Source organism: Amblyraja radiata, chromosome 12, assembly GCF_010909765.2.
Source record: "Amblyraja radiata isolate CabotCenter1 chromosome 12, sAmbRad1.1.pri, whole genome shotgun sequence".
Classification (NCBI taxonomy): domain Eukaryota; kingdom Metazoa; phylum Chordata; class Chondrichthyes; order Rajiformes; family Rajidae; genus Amblyraja; species Amblyraja radiata.
Window position 1 is genome coordinate 52173926 of NC_045967.1, and position 19015 is coordinate 52192940.

The following is a 19015-nucleotide window of genomic DNA, read 5'->3' on the forward strand; positions in this document are numbered from 1 at the left end:
CCGCCTTGGCCTCCCGGTTGCCAAACGCTTTCTTCCCATCCCCACAATGACCTTTCTGTCCTGGGCCTCCTCCACTATCAGAGTCTATTCACTATCCACTATAACCCTTGCATCCCCTGTCTCTCCGTTCCTCTCCCACCCTAGCCGTTGTACTAGTTTCCTGTTGGGTTTCACTGATTGTATTCACTCGTTATCACCTTCCCCACAGCCAACAATGGACCATTGTGGGCTCCACTCCTTGATCATCATTGCCGGCTTTGATCTGTATTTTTGCATATCTTTCATTAATTTGTTCTACCTACCTTTTCGTATCTCTCGTTTCCCTCTCCCCTGACTCTCAATCTGAGGAAGGGTCTCGACCCAACACCTCACCTATTCCTCTCACCTGTCCAGTGATGCTGCCTGATCCCGCTGAGTTACTCCAGCATTTTGTGTCTATCCGAGGGTATAATTCACTGTGTGGTTAATTGTATTATGGGGTTAGGTTAGGTAAGGGGGAGGTGCAGCGAGACCTGGGTGTCCTTGTCACTGAAAGTTGGCGTGCAGGTACAGCAGGCAGTGAAGAAAGCTAATGGAATGTTGGCCTTCATAACAAGAGGATTTCAGTATAGGAATAGAGAGGTTCTTCTGCAGTTGTATAGGGCTCTGGGTAAGACCACATCTGGAGTATTCCATACAGTTTTGGTCTCCTAATTTGAGGAAGGACATCCTTGTGATTGAGGCAGTGCAGCGTAGGTTCACGAGATTGATCCCAGGGATGGCGGGACTGTCATATGAGGAAAGATTGAAAAGACTGGGCTTGTATTCACTGGAGTTTAGAAGGATGAGGGGAAATCTTATAGAAACTTATAAAAGGACTGGACAAGGTAGATGCAGGAAAAATGTTCCCAATGTGGGACGAGTCCAGAACCAGGGCCCACAGTCTTAGAATAAAGGGGAGGCCATTTAGGACTGAGGTGACAAAAAAACGTTTTCACCCAGAGAGTTGTGAATTTGTGGAATTCCCTGCCACAGAGAGCAGTGGAGGCCAAATCACTGGATGGATTTAAGAGAGAGTTAGATAGAGCTCTAGGGGCTAGTGGAATCAAGGGATATGGGGAGGAGGCAGGCACGGGTTATTGATTGGGGACGATCAGCCATGATCGCAATGAATGGCGGTGCTGGCTCGACGGGCCGAAAGGCCTCCTCCTGCACCTATTTTCTATGTTTCTATGTTTCTATGTATTTGATGTGCCCAAAGCAACCTAGACCATTACACTCATGAGGGGGAGTTCAGGCTCACCACTTCAGTGAACGGACTTTGAACAAACTTACAAATGGATCACCTCTCCCCTCTGCTCCCACGCAAGGGACTCCTGGTAATTATTGATGAATTCACTAAGTAGGTTGAAACATTCCTCGCATTACTGACACAGCTGAAGAAATGTGCAAGAAGGAACTGCAAATGCTGGTTTAAACCGAAGATAGACACAAAAAGCTGGAGTAACTCAGCAGGACAGGACAGCATCTCTGGAGAGAAGGAATGGGTGACATTTCTGGTCGAGACCCTTCAGGCAGGTCTGAACTTGAGGGCTGCTGTTGTCGACCTCCCCGTGGTGAGTCCCTGTCAACTGACCTCAGTCAGGCGAACAGCGACAAACAGAGATAGCAGCAGAAAAACAACAAACAAACAACAGCTTGCAGCCCACCATCGGACGCCAAACATCCTTTGCACCACCTTGCCCAGGACTCGCAGCAACCGGGACCTCAACGCCAGTCATCTCGTCGCCCCTTCTCCTGTCTCTCTGTGGCGCCGGTTTCAACACACTAGCAGCATGGAATTTCAACACACTAGGAATAGCTACTTCCCCACAGCCATCAGGCTATTAAGCCTGGCTCGGACAAAACTCTGAACATTAATAACCCATTATCGGTTATTTGCACTTTATCAGTTTATTTATCCATGTGTTTTGTAGTCAATGCCTACTATGTTCTGTTGTGCTGAAGCAAAGCAAGAATGTCATTGTTCTATCAGGGACACATGACAATAAACTCACTCGAACTTGAACTTGAACATGGAGAACTAGCTGGGAACAGACTTGGCGACTTCCGCAATTCACTGTTGCACCCAACAACACAGCCCACCCGGCTCGGACCTGCCCCACATAGAGTGGGTCACCCTGAACTGGCTCCGTACAGGGGTCGGCCGGTTCAACGCCAACATGCATCGCTAGGGGCTGCATTCATCAGCAGCCTGCGTGTGTGGAGCGGACCAGCAAACATCGCAGCACGTCATTATCGACTGCGCTGTCCTCCGCCCCCCTGGTGAAGGGGTAGACCTCACGGCTACATTGAGCTGGCTACAGTGCCTGGAGGGTGTAACGTAACCTCTGCTGCCTCAAACGCAAGGAGAAGACTACAGATTTTTGTGTCTATCTTCAGCTAAAGTATTGGTCGATTACACTGGTGCAACAAGTGTTTACTAGCTGGGGGCTTCCTCGCAAGACTGTCAGATCAGGACACCTGTTTTGCCCAAGAGAATATATTTTGATAGCATGTGATTGAATGATCCAGCATGGAAACAGGCCCTTCGGCCCACCGAGTTCACGCCAACCATCCATCACCCGTTCACACTGCATTCTATGTTGCAACACTCTCTCATCCACCCCCGACACACCAGGGGTAATTTGCAGAGGGCTTTGGGACGTGGGAGGAAACCAGAGCACCCGGAGGAAACCCACGCGGTCACAGGGAGAACATGCAAACTCCACGCAGACAGCGGCCGAGGTCAGGATCGATCCCGGATCTCTGACGTCTCGAGGCAGCAGCTCTACCAGTGGCACCACTGTGCTGCTTTATTAGCCCTGGGAGGAATTAAATTGAATGTAGCAAATAATCCACAGTCAAGAGGTATAATGGACTGGATGAACTGAACCTTGAAAGGCATGATGCAGAGCAACTCAACATGGAAGATAGACACAAAACGCCAGAGTAACTCAGCAGGACAGGCAGCATCTCTGGAGAGAAGGAATGGGTGACGTTTCTCTCGACCCGAAATGTCACCCATTCCTGCATTCCAGTGATGCTGCCTGTCCCGTTGAGTTACTCCAGCATTTTGTGTCTATCTTCGGTGTAAACCAGCATCTGCGGTTCCTTGATACACAATTCAACATGGAATACAGTATTTACTCTCTGTAATTCTCATTGTCTGTAACTTGTTTTTACATAGACCACAGCTAACAATGGCCTGTCTCCGTTACTGTTTTGCATATAGACAATAGACGATAGGTGCAGGAGTCCCGTACGGGACCGACCTTGTCTGCTACTACTCGGGACGAAGGGACTGCCGGGACGGAGCGCCGCATCCGGCCCCGCCTCACTCATCCTGACGTAGTGCAGCCCATGGAGTGCAGCAGCAGCACCTCGCCCGTGGCCCAGCTGTCCGACCTTCGGACCTTCGCTTACCGCCGACACCACCACCCCTCCTTCTCATGGCCGATCATCGGTTCATGAGTTGGATGAGGTGCTGGACTTTGCGCGCGACGTCGCGCGGCCCGGGCCAAAACTCCTCAGCTGGCCCGCCGGCTGGGCTTTATGTGCAGTCCAGCACCCGGGGCCAACTCATCATTCACCCAGCCACGGCCGAGTCGGTCAACGAATTGCCGTCAGGAATTTGTCCCGTATATTTTGACCTTTTGTCCCTTATTTGGGAGTGAGAAAGTTGGCAAACCCTATCGATGACGGAGGTTCAAAGCGTGCTGGAATCTGAAGCCCAGCCAAATCTTAACCTTGGGACAGGACAAGCAGTACCTGGACTCTGTGTGTTTGTGAGCTTTCCAGGGGATATTTAATAATCTGCACACTCTGTACACAAGGCAGGCTGGGTTGGGTATTGTTGCGGCACCAGGCAGTCTTCCTGACTTACACGGCACTTGTGTGACCACTGCACTTATTGCAAACAGCAGAATTCCCCTAAAGGTGTTTGCGGGACGGCCAGAGTGGAGGAGGAGATGTGGGACCCGTGTGGCCACCTGCAGCTGGCTCTGTAAAATAGACAATAGACAATAAGTGCAGGAGTAGGCCATTCGGCCCATCGAGCCAGCACAGCTATTCAATGTGATCATGGCTGATCATCCCCAATCAGTTCCCCGTTCCAGAGATACCACCAACTGCAGGTGCAGGTTTAAACAAAAATAAGACACAAATTGCTGGAGCAGTTCAAAGTGGTCAGGCAGCATCTCTGGAGAACATGGATGGGTGACGTTTCGGGCAAGTCTGAAGGAGGTTCCTGACTCGTGTTCTCCAGAGATGCTGCCCGACCCATTCAGTTACTCCAGCATTTGTGTATTTTGTTTAAACCCAAACTCTATACTGATTGACAGGAAATACTGGACGCATTTTTTTGGTCAGATGAGACATTAAGAAGAAGTCCTGTCTGCCCTCGCTGGTAGAACTTCCGAAAGTACTTTTGACTTTAAAGATACAGTGTGAAACCGGCCCTTCGACCCACCGAGTCCACTCCAACCAGCGATCACCTCGTACACTAGCACTATCCTACACACTAGGGACAAACAGAGTTGACGTGGAAAAGCTTTTCCCACTGAGAGTAGGGAAGATTCAAACAAGGGGACATGACTTGAGAATTAAGGGACTGAAGTTTAGGGGTAACATGAGGGGGAACTTCTTTACTCAGAGAGTGGTAGCTGTGTGGAATGAGCTTCCAGTGAAGGTGGTGGAGGCAGGTTCGTTTTTATCATTTAAAAATAAATTGGATAGTTATATGGATGGGAAAGGAATGGAGGGTTATGGTCTGAGCGCAGGTATATGGGACTAGGGGAGATTATGTGTTCGGCACGGTATAGAAGGGTCGAGATGGCCTGTTTCCGTGCTGTAATTGTTATATGTTATATATATGTTAATTTACAATTTTGCCGAAGCCAATTAACCTACAAACCTGTGCGGTTTTGGAATGTGGGAGGGAACCAGAGCACCCGGAGAAAACCCACGTGGTCACAGGGAGAACGTACTGACTTTGTAGAGACAACACCCATAGTCAGAGTTTTCTCCAAGTGCTCCGGTTTCCTCCCACATTCCAGGGACGTGCAGGTTTGTAGGTTAATTGGCTTGTGTAAATTGTTCCTGGTGTGTAGGATACAACTTGTGTATAGCTGATCAATGATTGGCATGGACTCGGTGGGCCTGTTTCCACACTGTATCTTTAACTAAACCATCCTACCATCTAGGGACAATTTGCAGAACTCAATTAACCTACAAACCTGCAATTCTGTGGAATGTGAGAGGAAACCAGAGGACCCGGGGAAAGCCCATGTAGGTCACGGGGAGAACGTACAAACTCCATACAGACAGCACCCGTAGTCAGGATCGAGTCCAGGTCTCTGGCGCTGTGAGGCAGCAACTCTACCGCTGCGCCACCGTGCCGCCCTATTGTGACAAAGGACAGGGAGTTTTCCACTGAACCTCCAGCAAATTCATCCTTCTATTAACATTAAATAGAATTCATTTTAACTCTAGTTTTAACATTCAAGTTTTTGGGGACTTGAATGTGCCAAAACTTCTCTGGAAAGAGCAAAGTGAAAATGACTATCTTTCCAAAGTACTTCCTTGACTTTGGCCCTTCTTGAGTCTATGAAAGTTTATTTGGTGGTATGAACACTGTAGTTTATTAATTGCCAAAACACAAAGTGCTGGAGGAACTCATCATGTCAGGCAGCATCTGAGAAGGGAAAGGACAGGCGACCCTTCAAAACTATCGGTCTGTCAAACCCATGTTCCATCGGGAGCGATCAACATATATCGGCAACACCAAGTGTAGACTGGGCGATCGTTTCGCTGAAAACCTCAGCTCAGTCCGCCTCGGCCTACGTAATCTCCCGGTTGCTAAACACTTTAACTCTCCCTCCCATTCCCACACTGACCTTTCTGTCCAGGGCCTCCTCCATTGTCAGAGTGAGGCCCAACGCAAATTGGAGGAACAGCACCTCGTATTTCGCTTGGGCAGCTTACACCCCAGCGGTATGAACATTGACTTCTCTAACTTCAAGTAACCCTTGCTTTCCCTCTCTCTCCATCACTTCCCCACCCTAGTTCTCCAACTAGTTTCACTGTCCTCCTGATTAATTTTACCTTGTAGGCCTCGTTGTCACCTTCCCCTCAGCCAACAATGAACCATTGTCCATTTCCTTGATCATCGTCTGCTTTTATCTGTCCTTTTCACACCTTACCCTTCCATATCTCTAGTTTCCCACTCCCCTGACTGTCAATCTGAACAAGGGTCCCGACCATCTACCTGTCCCGCTGAGTTACTCCAGCACTTTGTTTAAATAAGCTAGCATCTGCAGTTCCTTCCTTAACGGAAAATAATCGTGCAGGTTGATGCTCATCGAGACAGAATTCCACCCAAGTTGGTTGCAGAGTGAGCCCTTGTTTTCCTTTTAATCAAGAATGTTTCCTTGTTTACAGCTCGTGAAAATCGCAAATGGATTCAGCTCATCAATGCAGGTAGATGCCTGCAGTCACATGGTTATAAGGTCAAAGGTGAAGGGAGCAGAATTAGGCCATTCAGCCCTTCAAGTCCACTCCGCCATTCAAACATGGGTCCCTCAAAACCCCATTCACCTGCCTTCTCCCCATAACCCCTGACACCCGTAAAGACAGACACAAAAAAGCTGGAGTAACTTAGCGGGACAGGCAGCCCCATCTCTGGAGAGAGGGAATTTGGTGACGTTTCAGTTCGAGGGTTATAATAAAACACGTCACAGGCCTGAGGGATTCGGAGGAAAGGCAAGTGGGATTAGCTTAGATGGGTCATCTTGGTCAGCGTGGACAAGTTGTACCAGAGGCCCAGTTTCCATGCTGTTCGTCTCTGAGACTCTCTGACCTGTGCAAGCATTATTTCAGTTACATTTTCACGTATATGCACAACGCACACTCCAGCAAAGATTCCCCAGAGCATTACCACTTCCTTCACGTTGCACAACCTTCACTCAACAAGGCGTAAACACTCCCTGGGTGGAACTGTGCAGCTGATGGAAGACTATTAGTAGAGTTTCTACCTATTAAAACACCTTTGCAAACCGCTATGACAGTAAATCATTCTCTTATGCATGAAGTCTTGTGGTATATTGTACCTCATCCATTTACTTCACTATAGGCTTCAGAGACACAGACGGAAACAGGCCCTTCGGCCCACCGTGTCCGCGCCGACCAGCGATCACCCCATACACGAGCACCATCCTACAAACTAGGGACAATTTACATTATTTTGTTTGACAAAGCCAATGCGCCTACAAACCCGTGCGCCTTTGGAGTGCGTGAGCTCGTGGGGGAAACCCGCGCGGTCACGGGGAGAACGTACAAACACCGTACAGACAGCAGCCGTAGTCAGGATCGAACTCGGTTCTCTGGCGCTGTGAGGCAGCAACTCTACCTCTGCGCCATCCTGCCTCTCCGCATTTAACTCATTAGCATTCCTTTCTGCTCCGACACCAACCTCAATCTACCTGCTCCTTATTTATGTAATTGTACGTCTGATGTCTGTTGAACCCGTACATAAATTGATACCAAAAACACTCTCTCTCTCTCTCTCTCTCTTGAGTAAACCTGAGAGCGGCACGGTGGCGCAGCGGTAGAGTTGCTGCCTTGCAGCGTGAGTGACCCTGGTTCGATCCCGGCTACGGGTGCTGAGTGTATGATGTTTGCACAGTAAGTTCTCCCTGTGACCACGTGGGTTTTCTCCAGGTACCCCAGTTTCCTCCCACATTCCAAAGACGTGCAGACGTGTGTTGGTTCATTAGCTTCTGTAAATGGTCAATTGTTCCTAGTGTGCAGGATAGTACTAGCGTACGGGGTGATTGCTGGTCAGCACGGACTCGGTGGGCCGAAGGGCCTGTTTCCACACTGCATGTCTAAAAGTCCCAACATTTTTGAAAAAGCTGCTGAAGAAGGGTCCTGACCCGAAATGTTACCTGTCCCAGATGCTGCCTGACCCGCTGAGTTCCTTCTGCGGTAGCCACATGCTAATGACTAGTGTGTGTTTGTGCGTTCTGCATTTCCCTGCTGAATTGATGGTTAGATCACCAGAGATGCCGGCTCTGTTTCATTGCGGGAAGTGACACAAGGAACTGCAGATGCTGGAATCTTGAGAAAAACATAAAGTGCCGGAGGAACTCAGCGGGTCAGGCAGCATCTGTGGAGAATGTTTCTCCCAGTGACCGCGTGGGTTACCCACAGGTGCTCTGGTTTTCTCCCACATCACAAAGACGTGCGGGTTTGTAGGTTAATTGGCCCTCTGTAAATTGTTCCCAGTGTGTAGGGAGTGGATGGGAAAATGGGATAACGAGCGATCGGTGTGGCGTCATAGAGTCAGACCGCGTGTAAAAAGGCCCTTCGGCCCAACTTGCCCATACTGACCAACATGTCCAATCTTCACTAGTCCCACCTGCCTGCGTTTGGCTCATATATTTTTTCTATCTATTTTTTTAAATTTCAAAATAGACTTAATTCAAGTAATAAATATATACAATACAGAAGCTGTGCAAAAAATTAATCCAACATTCTCGGAGGCTAGACAAACATTCAATACTGTTTACACACATTACCCATATCTCACCCACCCTTGGCCCTTTGTGTGGCCTACTGGCGTGGAATCCTTTCTCTTATTTTTGGGGGGTGTCTCCACCACACCGTGCCCCCCCCCCCCTCCCATGTCCAGCAACAGAAGGACCCAAGACTGTGGTCCTCCCCCAGTGAGCCTTGGCGTTGACTCAAGTTCAAATGAGTTTATTCTCATGTGTCCCTGTATAGGACAATGAAATTCTTGCTTTGCTTAAGCACACAGAACATAGTAGGCATTTACTACAAAACAGATAAGTGTGTCCATATACCATTATATAAATATATACACACATGAGCTTCAGCCCATATCCCTGTAAACCTGTCCTATCCACGCACCTGTCTAATTGCTTCTTAAACACTGGGTTAGTCCCTGCTTCAACTACCTCCTCTTGTGGGCCAAGAGACCTGTTTCTCTCGAAACTAAAGGTTGATGAGACATGACTGTGAAACGTGTTTACAGATTTCCTTTAACACCATCTGCAGTGTATGCAAAATACGGATGACGTCATTGGCAACACACTGTCGCATGGGAGGCGCCGGCCACAGCCACAGTCGCATTGTGTTCAAATGCCTTTTGTAGTTTTACCTGGAACTGCGTCATGAAGCTACTGAACCGCACCTTCACCACAGCGGGGCCTCCTACTGTTGAAATATTCATGAACAGGGCACTTGGAATGAGGTTAGGGCGTGCCCAACCCAATTTGGGAGGAAAAGATAGAGGCGGGGAAAGTAAGGAAAGGCAGCCACAAAATGCTGGAGTAACTCAGCGGGGCAGGCAGCATCTGTGGAGAGAAGGGATGGGTGACGTTTCAGTCTGAAGAAGGGTCTCGACCCGAAACGTCGCCCATTCCTTCTCTCCATAGATGCTGCCTGTTCCACTGAATTACTCCAGCATTTTGTATCTACCTTCAATTTAAACGACTCGAAGGGCCGAATGGCCTACTCCTGCACCTATTGTCTATTGTCTATTGTCTACAAACCAGCATCTGCAGTTCTTTCCTACTCAAAGTAAGGAAAGGATTCAGCCTTCAATGGAATTTGAATCGGGAGACAAGGAACTGCTGGTGCTGGAGTCTTACATAGGTGACATTTCGGGTCGAGATCCTTCTTCAGACTGATAGTAATGGTGGGGGTGGTGGGGTGGGGGGGGGGGGCGTGGGGGGGTGGAGAAAGCTGCAAAAGGTGAAGGCCTGACAGAGAGAGGCTTGGAAAATGAGTAACAGTATTTCGAGTACCGGGAATGATTAGGTGAATGTATGAAGAGGGTCTTTCCGAATCCGACCTTTCTGTCCTGGGCCTCCTCCATGGCCAGAGTGAGCACCACCGCAAATTGGAGGAGCAGCACCTCGTATTCCGCTTGGGCAGTCTGCACCCTAGCGGCATAAACACTGAATTCTCCAATTTCTGGTAACCCTTGCTGTCTCCTCCCCTTCCCAGCTCTCCCACAGCCCTCTGGCTCCTCCTCTTCCTTTCTTCTTCCCCCCCCCCCCCCCCCCCCTGCATCAGCCTGAAGAAGGGTTTCGGCCCGAAACGTTGCCTATTTCCTTCGCTCCACAGATGCTGCTGCACCCGCTGAGTTTCTCCAGCACTTTTGTCTACCTTCGATTTTCCAGCATCTACAGTTCCTTCTTGAACAACTGCAGAGAGCCCACACCGACCAGCGATCACCCCGGTACACTAGCACTATCCTACACACTGGGGACAATTTACAATTTTTACCATATCCAATTCTCGTGGTCATAGGGAGAACGTGCGAATTCCACACAGGCAGCGCCAGTCGTCAGGATCGAACCCGGGTCCCTGGCGCAGTAAGGCAGCAACTCTACCGCTGAGCCACAATGCCTCACAATCTGAGGCATTTTGGTGCTTGTTTGTTTGAAAGGTCAGGTGATGAGACATTCTATCAAATGATTTTCATAAGACTTAAAAGCAGAATTAGGCCATTCGGCCCAACAAGCCTACGCTGTCGTTCAATCATGGCTGACCTATCTTTCCCTTTGAACAACATTCTCCTGCTTTCTCCCCGTAAACTTTAGACACCCTTACCTAATCACAAACCTACCAATCTCCACTTTAAGGAAGCGGCCGATTCGGAGGTCCTAGCCGCTGAGGTTGGCCTCCAGTCCCGACGTCGGAGTTTCAACAACCCGGCGAGCGGTCCTGAGCGGCGGGCTGCCCGTAGCGGCAACTGCGGAGGGCTCCGGAGGCCCCGACCACGGGTGAACATCAGAGGAAGATGACTGACTTTGGTGCCTTCCTTCACAGTGGGAATAAGGCAGCATCTCTGGATAGGAGGAATGGGTGGCATTTCGGGTTGAGACCCTTCTTCAGACTGGTTAGGGATTAGATAATTAAATATTGTGGTTGTAATAAGACCTGTATTTTTCATGTACAGTGTGAACTGGGACATAATGGATATTGGCACAACATCCATTGAGTCGGTATGCTCAGTTTTGGTAAAAAGCTGTTTGATAGCTTCAATCACAACAGACTGTAATGTGCCCAGAAAACAAGGCCATGCAGACACCTGGTGGACAGACGAAGGATTGCAACACATCCAGTCAATGATCTTGTGTAGTGGGACTAGTGTAATAATAATAATATAATAAATTTTATTTAATGGGCGCCTTTCATACATCTCAAGGACACCTTACATAGTAATCGGAATAAAAACATATAATCGGAATAAAACAAGTAATTAAAGACATCACAGTGACACAAATTAAAACCAGAATTCAATCCAAAAACAGAAAATTAAAAACAGTGTGAAAAGAGAGCAGCGGCAGCCAAAGCGCGCCAGCGTCCACTCTCTCTTCACGGCAGCCATCTTGGACACAGACCTACAGGACTACAATTTGACAAAAAAATCATCCCCCCACAGTGGTTACCACTGTGGGGGAAGGCACAATGTCCAGTCCCCACCCCATGTTCACCCCAAAGTCAGGCCTATTTTGGCCACCGCAATTGCCTCTACGGAGGCCCGATGTCCCTGGCCGTTCTCACCGGGTGGTCTTGCCCCGGCGTCGGGAGAGTCCTTTCGGCGGCTGGGCCACTTGGAACGGCCGCTTCTTGGTTGGAGCCCGCGGCTGCCGAAGCCGACAAGGCCGCGCCGGTTTGGCGCTCCTAGGCTCCAGATGAAAAAGTCGGCGACCGCTCTCCTCACTGCCGCCTTGCCGCCTCTACGCACGCCGCCTCTCCGCTCCGCAAACCCGCAGCCCGGAGATGTTGCTCACGGCGGTCCAGCTCGCCAGAGCTCCAGCGCGGCGACCCAGGCAAGGCATCGCCCGCTCCGCTCCGCTCCAGCGCTCCAATGCTGTGCCGCCACCCAGGCCGAGGTGCTGGGTGGTTCCCGCCAAGAAACGGCGCTCCAAGCCCGCTGGTAGGCCACGAGGACGGGTCGACGGGCAGCCCGGAAAAAAGGCTGCCACACCGACCAGGTAGGGACCTATAAATAAAGTAACACCTACCCCCCCACATTAAAAGACCATATCCCCTACAAACAAAAAAACAGGACTCACTAAAAACTATTTAAAAAAAAAAAAAAAAAAAAAAGTAGTTCGTCCCACCTGTCCATATCCTTCCAAACATGTCCTTATCTGTATATTTTTTTTAATTACATATACAGTTCATATTTTTGTTGGTATAAAAATATTTCTTTTTCCTCCAGCTTCTCAGTTCAAGACAGGATAGGAAGGAACTGCAGGTGCTGGTTTAAACCAAAGATGGACACAAAAAGCTGGTGTAACTCAGCGGGACAGGCAGCATCTCTGGAGAGAAGGAATAGGTGACGTGGATCGTGTATCTATTAACTGTGGACGGCTCGATTGTAAATATGAAGTGTCTTTCCGCTGACGGGTATGAATGAATGATATCTTTTATTTCGAACGATTAAAAAAAAAGAAGAAAAGAAAAGATGAAAATGAATAAATAAAAGGAAAATTATATATATACATAAATACATACACACATACATACATATACATGTACATATATACATACTTACATATACACATATACACATATACATAACATATATGTACATACATAAATTAAAAATTCAAAAACCAATTTCAACATATTACACATTAGACTCGTTCGAAAAGGGATAGGAAGAAGCCTATGCTTGTCAAGTCCTACCCCCATAGTAAGCACGCAACAAAAGCTTTTCACTGTACCTGCAAATGAACTAACTTCACTGTACCTCGGTACACGTGACAATAAACTAAACTAAATATTGAACTAATTATTTAAAGTACTTTTATTTCATTTTGCGTTCAGCATAGACAATAGACACATGAGTAGGCCATTCAACCCTTCGAGCCATTCAATGTGATCATGGCTGATCATCCCCAATCAGTACCCCGTTCCTGCCTTCTCCCCATATCCCCTGACTCCGCTATCTTTAAGAGCCCTAATCTAGCAAAGATCCTATAGCGGAGCAAGATAGACCACTCCTGCTAAATGCAATGGGCTGATGTGTAGTACGCAACGGAGCGGAACGTGGGCCTTTTTTTCATCCATTTCCGTAACTGGACCCGACCCGACCCGCAGTGTAATCAACGTTGCGGGGGAACAGTTTGTATTAATAAATTATAATTCTGAAAATGAGGAGAAGATTTTTACCAAATAACTTTTATTTTTACGAGGATGTTTCGTAACCGTCTCCCGTCTCCGCACTAGTATCTTTGCTCCGCTGTGGGATCTTTGGTGCGGAGACGGAAGCCGGTTATGGAAATGGGGCCGAAAATTACCCATGACCGTACTATGTCTTTTTCGTCGAGTGGACCATCTTGCTCGCTACAGGATCTTTGCTATCTAGCTCTCTCTTGAAAGCATAGTCTGACATCCTTTCTCTAATTACCTGCTTTAAAACATCGGAAGAGGATTGGGGGCAAACAGTGAAGTAATTAGTCTTCATGCAGTGAAAGACCTTTGCCTGGTTTGAGCCACACTTCCCCCTTCCTCATGGAGACACCCTTCCTCCTTTCCCATTCAGCCCTCGGGTTGCAGCTCACTGCACTGCTATTACCGGCCCTTCAGCTGTGTCCCAGAAGGACATTTGATTATCGAGCTCTTCCAAGGCACAGGTGCGCCACAGGTTGCTCCAGCCCAGGGGGGTTTATTGCCAGTCGTAAAAACAGATGACAGCAGATAAATGATCCATCTCTGCTCGGCCGAACAAAAGAGCAGCCAACATCTGCTTATGTCCAGGCGCATCGAGGCACTCAAGTCCTGCCAAGCAGCCACTGACCACTCGATTACTTTCTTCAGAACAACTCCCCCGGTGACCATTGAATGAGGGAAGCCCTCATCCCATCTGGATTTTTTTTTAAAGGATATAAAATGGTATTCCTGTGATCCAGTGCAAGATGATAGTGCGTGCCGGGAGGAACCGCAGGTGATAGATGCAAGATGCTGGAGCAAAAGGGGGGGCACGGTAGAGTTGCCACCTTACAGCACTTACAACACCAGAGACGCGGGTTCGATCCCGACCATGGGTGCTGTCTGTACAGAGTTTGTGCGTTCTCCCCGCGACCAAGTGAGTTTCCTCCCACACTCCAAAGACGTACAGGTTTGTAGGCTAATTGGCTTGGTGTAAATGTACATTGTCCCTAGTGTGTGTAGGATAGTGTTAGTGTGCGGGGATCGCTGGCCAGCATGGACTCAGTGGGCTGAAGGGCCTGTTTCCGTGCTTTATATCTAAACCAAACCTAAACTAAACTCCGCGGGACAGGCAGCATCTCTGGAGAGAAGGAATGGGTGACCTTTCGGGCCGAGACCCTCCTTCAGACCGCCAGGAACTGCAGATGCTGGTTTAAACCGAGGGTATGTACAAAATGCTGGAATAAAGGCATAGGTGATGCTGAAGTAGGGTCTTGAACCGAAACGTCACCCATTCCTTTTCTCCGGAGATGCTGCCTGACCCACTGAGTCACTCCAGCTTTTTGTGTCTGCGTACAAAATAATGGTACATTGTCACAAAAAGGTTCCACTTCGTAAAACAAGTTGATCAGCTTCGAATTCAAGAGCACTGACTCTTATATTGGGGGAGTTCCGAACCAGGGGCCACAGTTTAAGAATAAGGAGTAAGCCATTTAGAACGGAGACGAGGAAACATTTTTTCTCACAGAGAGTGGTGAGTCTGTGGAATTCACTGCCTCTCAGAGGGCGGTGGAGGCAGGTTCTCTGGATGCTTTCAAGAGAGAGCTAGATTTAAGAGGGCTCTTAAAAATAGCGGAGTCAGGGGATATGGGGAGAAGGCAGGAACGGGGTACTGATTGTGGATGATCAGCCATGATCACATTGAATGGCAGTGCTGGCTCGAAGGGCCAAATAGCCTAATCCTGCACCTAATTATTGTCTATATTTGCTAAAAGTGTAGAAAGGAACTGCAGTTGCTGGTTTACACCAAAGATAGACACAAATTGCAGGAGCAACTCAGCCGGCCAGGCCGCATCTCTGACGAAAAAAGGAATAGATGATGTTTTGGGTCGAGACCCATCTACGGACTGAGAGTCGGGGGAGAGGGGTGGAAAGGTACAAAGAGCAAACGATTGAAAGGTATGAAAAGACCAAAGCAAAGCCGGCAACGATGATCAAGGAAAGGTGGAGCCCACAAAGGTCCGTTGTTGGCTGTGGAGAAGGTGATAACCTCTGCAGTGGAACTGCGCTGCAGAGGTTAAAGTTGTCCCCGTTTTGAAAACCATGTGATCCCAATACAAAAGAGAACACAAAGTGCTGGAGTGACTCAGCGGGTCAGGCAGCATCTCTGGAGAACATGGATAGGTGGCGTTAAGAGTCACGAGCCTTCCTCAGACATTATGAAGAAGAATCCCGACCTGAAATAGCACCTATCCATGCTCGCCAGAGATGCTGCCAGACCCGCTGAGTTACTCCAGCACTTTGTGGCTTTTTTTGAGATCCCATTGTTCACATTGCGGAATGGAAGTGAATTGTTCATACTGTAAAATGGAGATTATAAATTCATAAATTCATAAGAGGTAGGAGTGGAATTAGACCATTTGGCCCCATCGAGTCTGCGCCATTCCATCATGGCTGATCTATCTTCCCCTCTCAACCCCATTCTCCTGCCTTCTCCCCATAACCTCTGACACCCGTACTAATCAAGAATCTATCTAAGACAGACAAAAATGCTGGAGAAACTCAGCGGGTGAGGCAGCATTTAGAACACACACTCAGTCTGAAGAAGGGTCTCGACCCGAAACGTCACCTATTCCTTCGCTCCATAGATGCTGCCTCACCCGCTGAGTTTCTCCAGCATTTTTGTCTACCTTCGATTTTTCCCGCATCTGCAGTTCCTTCTTAAACAAGAATCTATCTATCTCTGCCTTAAAAAACATTCTCCTTCGTCAATACTGTCGCACTCTCTCTTTCTTCTCTTCCTCTTCCCCTCCCCCTCCAAGCTTGCTTGGACTTTTTATTTAGGAATATTTAGAACGCACTCTTGCCCTATTTTTAGCCCAGTCTTTGTTATTACCAAGACAACATCATCCTGAGTGAGTAATTGCACCTGCAGCTCGCTAATCCTGTTTAACAAGCTGTACCTATTTACATTCACACATTATACCTCCAGCCCGGAACGTCTTCTGCTCTGATTCTGCCCAAAAGCCAAGTATTTCTAGTTTTCTTGCTATGAATTTCACCAGACCTATTTGCACTCTGTTAATGGTCTCGACCCGAAACCTCACCGATCGAGTCTGAAGAAGGGTCCCTACCCAAAACGTCACCCGTTCCTTCTCTCCAGAGATGCTGCCTGACCCGCTGAGTTACTCCAGCTTTGTGTGTCTGTCTTCGGGGTTTGAACTGGCATCTGCTGTTCCTTCCGGCACTGTTTTTCCTCCTGTTTACTGCCAACATCCTCTGCACATGCCCCTGCATCCCCAAGCTCGAAATTGGGACATTTCTGGACTTGAAGGATGATAGATTGTAGGTGGCGCAGCGGTAGAGTTGCTGCCTCACAGCGCCGGTGATCCGTGTTCGATCCTGACTACGGGTGCTGTCTGTACGGAGTTTGTACGCTCTCTCCGTGACTGCGTGGGTTTTCCCCGGGTGCTCCGGTTTCCTCCCACACTCCAAAAGGATTTCAACTTTCCATCCTGAGTAAAGGTTTCCGCACTATCTTGCCTCCCGTAATATTATAGAATTCTATCAGGTCTCCCCAAAACCTCTGCCGTCCCAGAGAAAACAACCCAAGTCTATCTAACCTCTCCCTGTGGCTAAAACTCCTAATGCAGGCATCGTAGAAACATGGAAACATAGAAAATGGGGGCAGGAGGAGGCCATTCGGTCCATCGAGTCAGTACCGCCATTCTATATGGTCTGCTTCTTCTTGCGAATGGCGTGCACAGCCTAAAGTTGGAGGTCAACTTGTTCTATTTGATCTTGTTTGTGCACGTCGGGTTGATTACATTAGTCGAAACAGGGCGGACCACGTGAAGGTTGCAATCTTCCACCCCATTCAATATGATCATGGCTGATCATCCAAAATCAGTACCCCGTTCCTGCTTTTTCCCCAGACTGGATAGACTCGGTTTGTACTCGCTAGAATTTAGAAGATTGAGGGGGGATCTTATAGAAACTTACAAAATTCTTAAGGATAAGGGGGAAATCTTTTAGGACCGAGATGAGGAAAACATTTTTCACACAGAGAGTGGTGAATCTCTAGAATTCTCTGCCACAGAAGGTAGTTGAGGCCAGTTCATTGGCTATATTTAAGAGGGAGTTAGATGTGGCCCTTGTGGCTAAAGGGATCAGGGGGTATGGAGAGAAGAAAGGTACAGGATACTCAGTTGGATGATCAGCCATGATCATATTGAATGGCGGTGCAGGCTTGAAGGGCCGAATGGCCTACTCCTGCACCTATTTTCTATGTTTCTATGTTTCTATCCCTTGATTCCTTTAGCCCTAAGAGCTAAATCTAACTCTCTCTTGAAACCATCCAGTGAATTGGCCTCCACTGCCTTCTGTGGCAGAGAAAGCCACTTAATTCTTGTAAACTTCCTCCGCACCCTTCCAAAGCCAGCACATCCTTCCTCTAATGGGGCGACCAGAACTGCACGCAATGCTCCATTTGTGGTCAATCCAAAGTCCTCTCAGCTGTATCATGACCAATTCCTGGCCACTTTTCTGAGCTTCTGCTTGCTCACCCGGCTCCCTGTTGGAACTCATTTTTGAGACGTTAGAGATACAGTGCGGAAAAAAAGTCCATCAGCCCACCACGTCCGCGCCGACCAGCAATCATTCCGTACATAGAAACATAGAAAATAGGTGCAGGAGTAGGCCATTCGGCCCTTCGAACCTGCACCGCCATTCAATATGATCATGGCTGATCATCCAACTCAGTATCCTGTACCTGCCTTCTCTCCATACCCCCTGATCCCTTTAGCCACAAGGGCCACATCTAACTCCCTCTTAAATATAGCCAATGAACTGGCCTCAACTACCTTCTGTGGCAGAGAATTCCACAGATTCACCATTCTCTGTGTGAAAAATGGTTTCCTCATCTCGGTCCTAAGGGATTTCCCCCTTATCCTTAAACTGTGACCCCTTGTCCTGGACTTCCCCAACATCAGGAACAATCATCCTGCATCTAGCTTTGTAAGTTTCTATAAGATCCCCCCTCAATCTTCTAAATTCTAGCGAGTACAAACCAAGTCTATCCAGTCTAGCACCAGCACTACACTAGCACTATCCTACACACACTAGGGACAATTTACAATTTTACCGAAGCCAATTAACCTACAGACCTGCATGTCTTTGGGACTGTGGGAGGAAACCGGAGCACCCAGAGAAAACCCACGCAGTCACAGAGTGAAAGTACAAACTCCGTACAGATAGCACCCATAGTCAGGATCGAACCCGGGTCTCTGGCACTGTAAGGCCACAACTCTACCGCTGTGCCAACTTTTCCTTTGGACAAAAAATAGAATCAAAGTTTAATATGTTGCAGCTAACACCAGCATTTGAGTTGCTTCACGCGTGTCGCTGTTTGTCCAGTGAAGTGCAACGAGGACAATTGTCTGTGGAATTCTCTGCCTCAGAGGGCGGTGGAGGCAGGTTCTCTGGATGCTTTCTAGATAGGGCTCTTAAAAATAGCAGAGTCAGGGGATATGGGGAGAAGGCAGGAACGGGGTACTGATTGGGGATGATCAGCCATGATCACATTGAATGGCGGTGCTGGCTCGAAGGGCCGAATGGCCTACTCCTGCACCTATTGTCTATTGACAAGGCTTTTTCCTTCCTAAATTACATTATCTACCTTCCATCCTGAGTGAGAAGAATTCTGTTTGCCTTCGAGGGATGAACCTACCGACAACTTTCTGGTATTTATTACTTCCTAAACACTTTATCTTGCAGCCAGTATTAGAGAACATCTGGGAAT

The 19015-nt window shown here is 48.3% G+C and overlaps 1 protein-coding gene across 1 annotated transcript in view; it reads right to left on the minus strand.

The window, feature by feature from the left end:
* Nucleotides 1-7583, minus strand: part of LOC116979198 (ligand of Numb protein X 2-like) — an 87622-nt gene extending 80039 nt beyond the window's left edge. The window contains exon 1 of the mRNA XM_033030760.1: nucleotides 7561-7583. The gene's annotated coding sequence lies outside the window, so the exon portion shown is untranslated. The remainder of the gene's footprint in view (nucleotides 1-7560) is intronic.
* Nucleotides 7584-19015: the final 11432 nt, after the last annotated feature.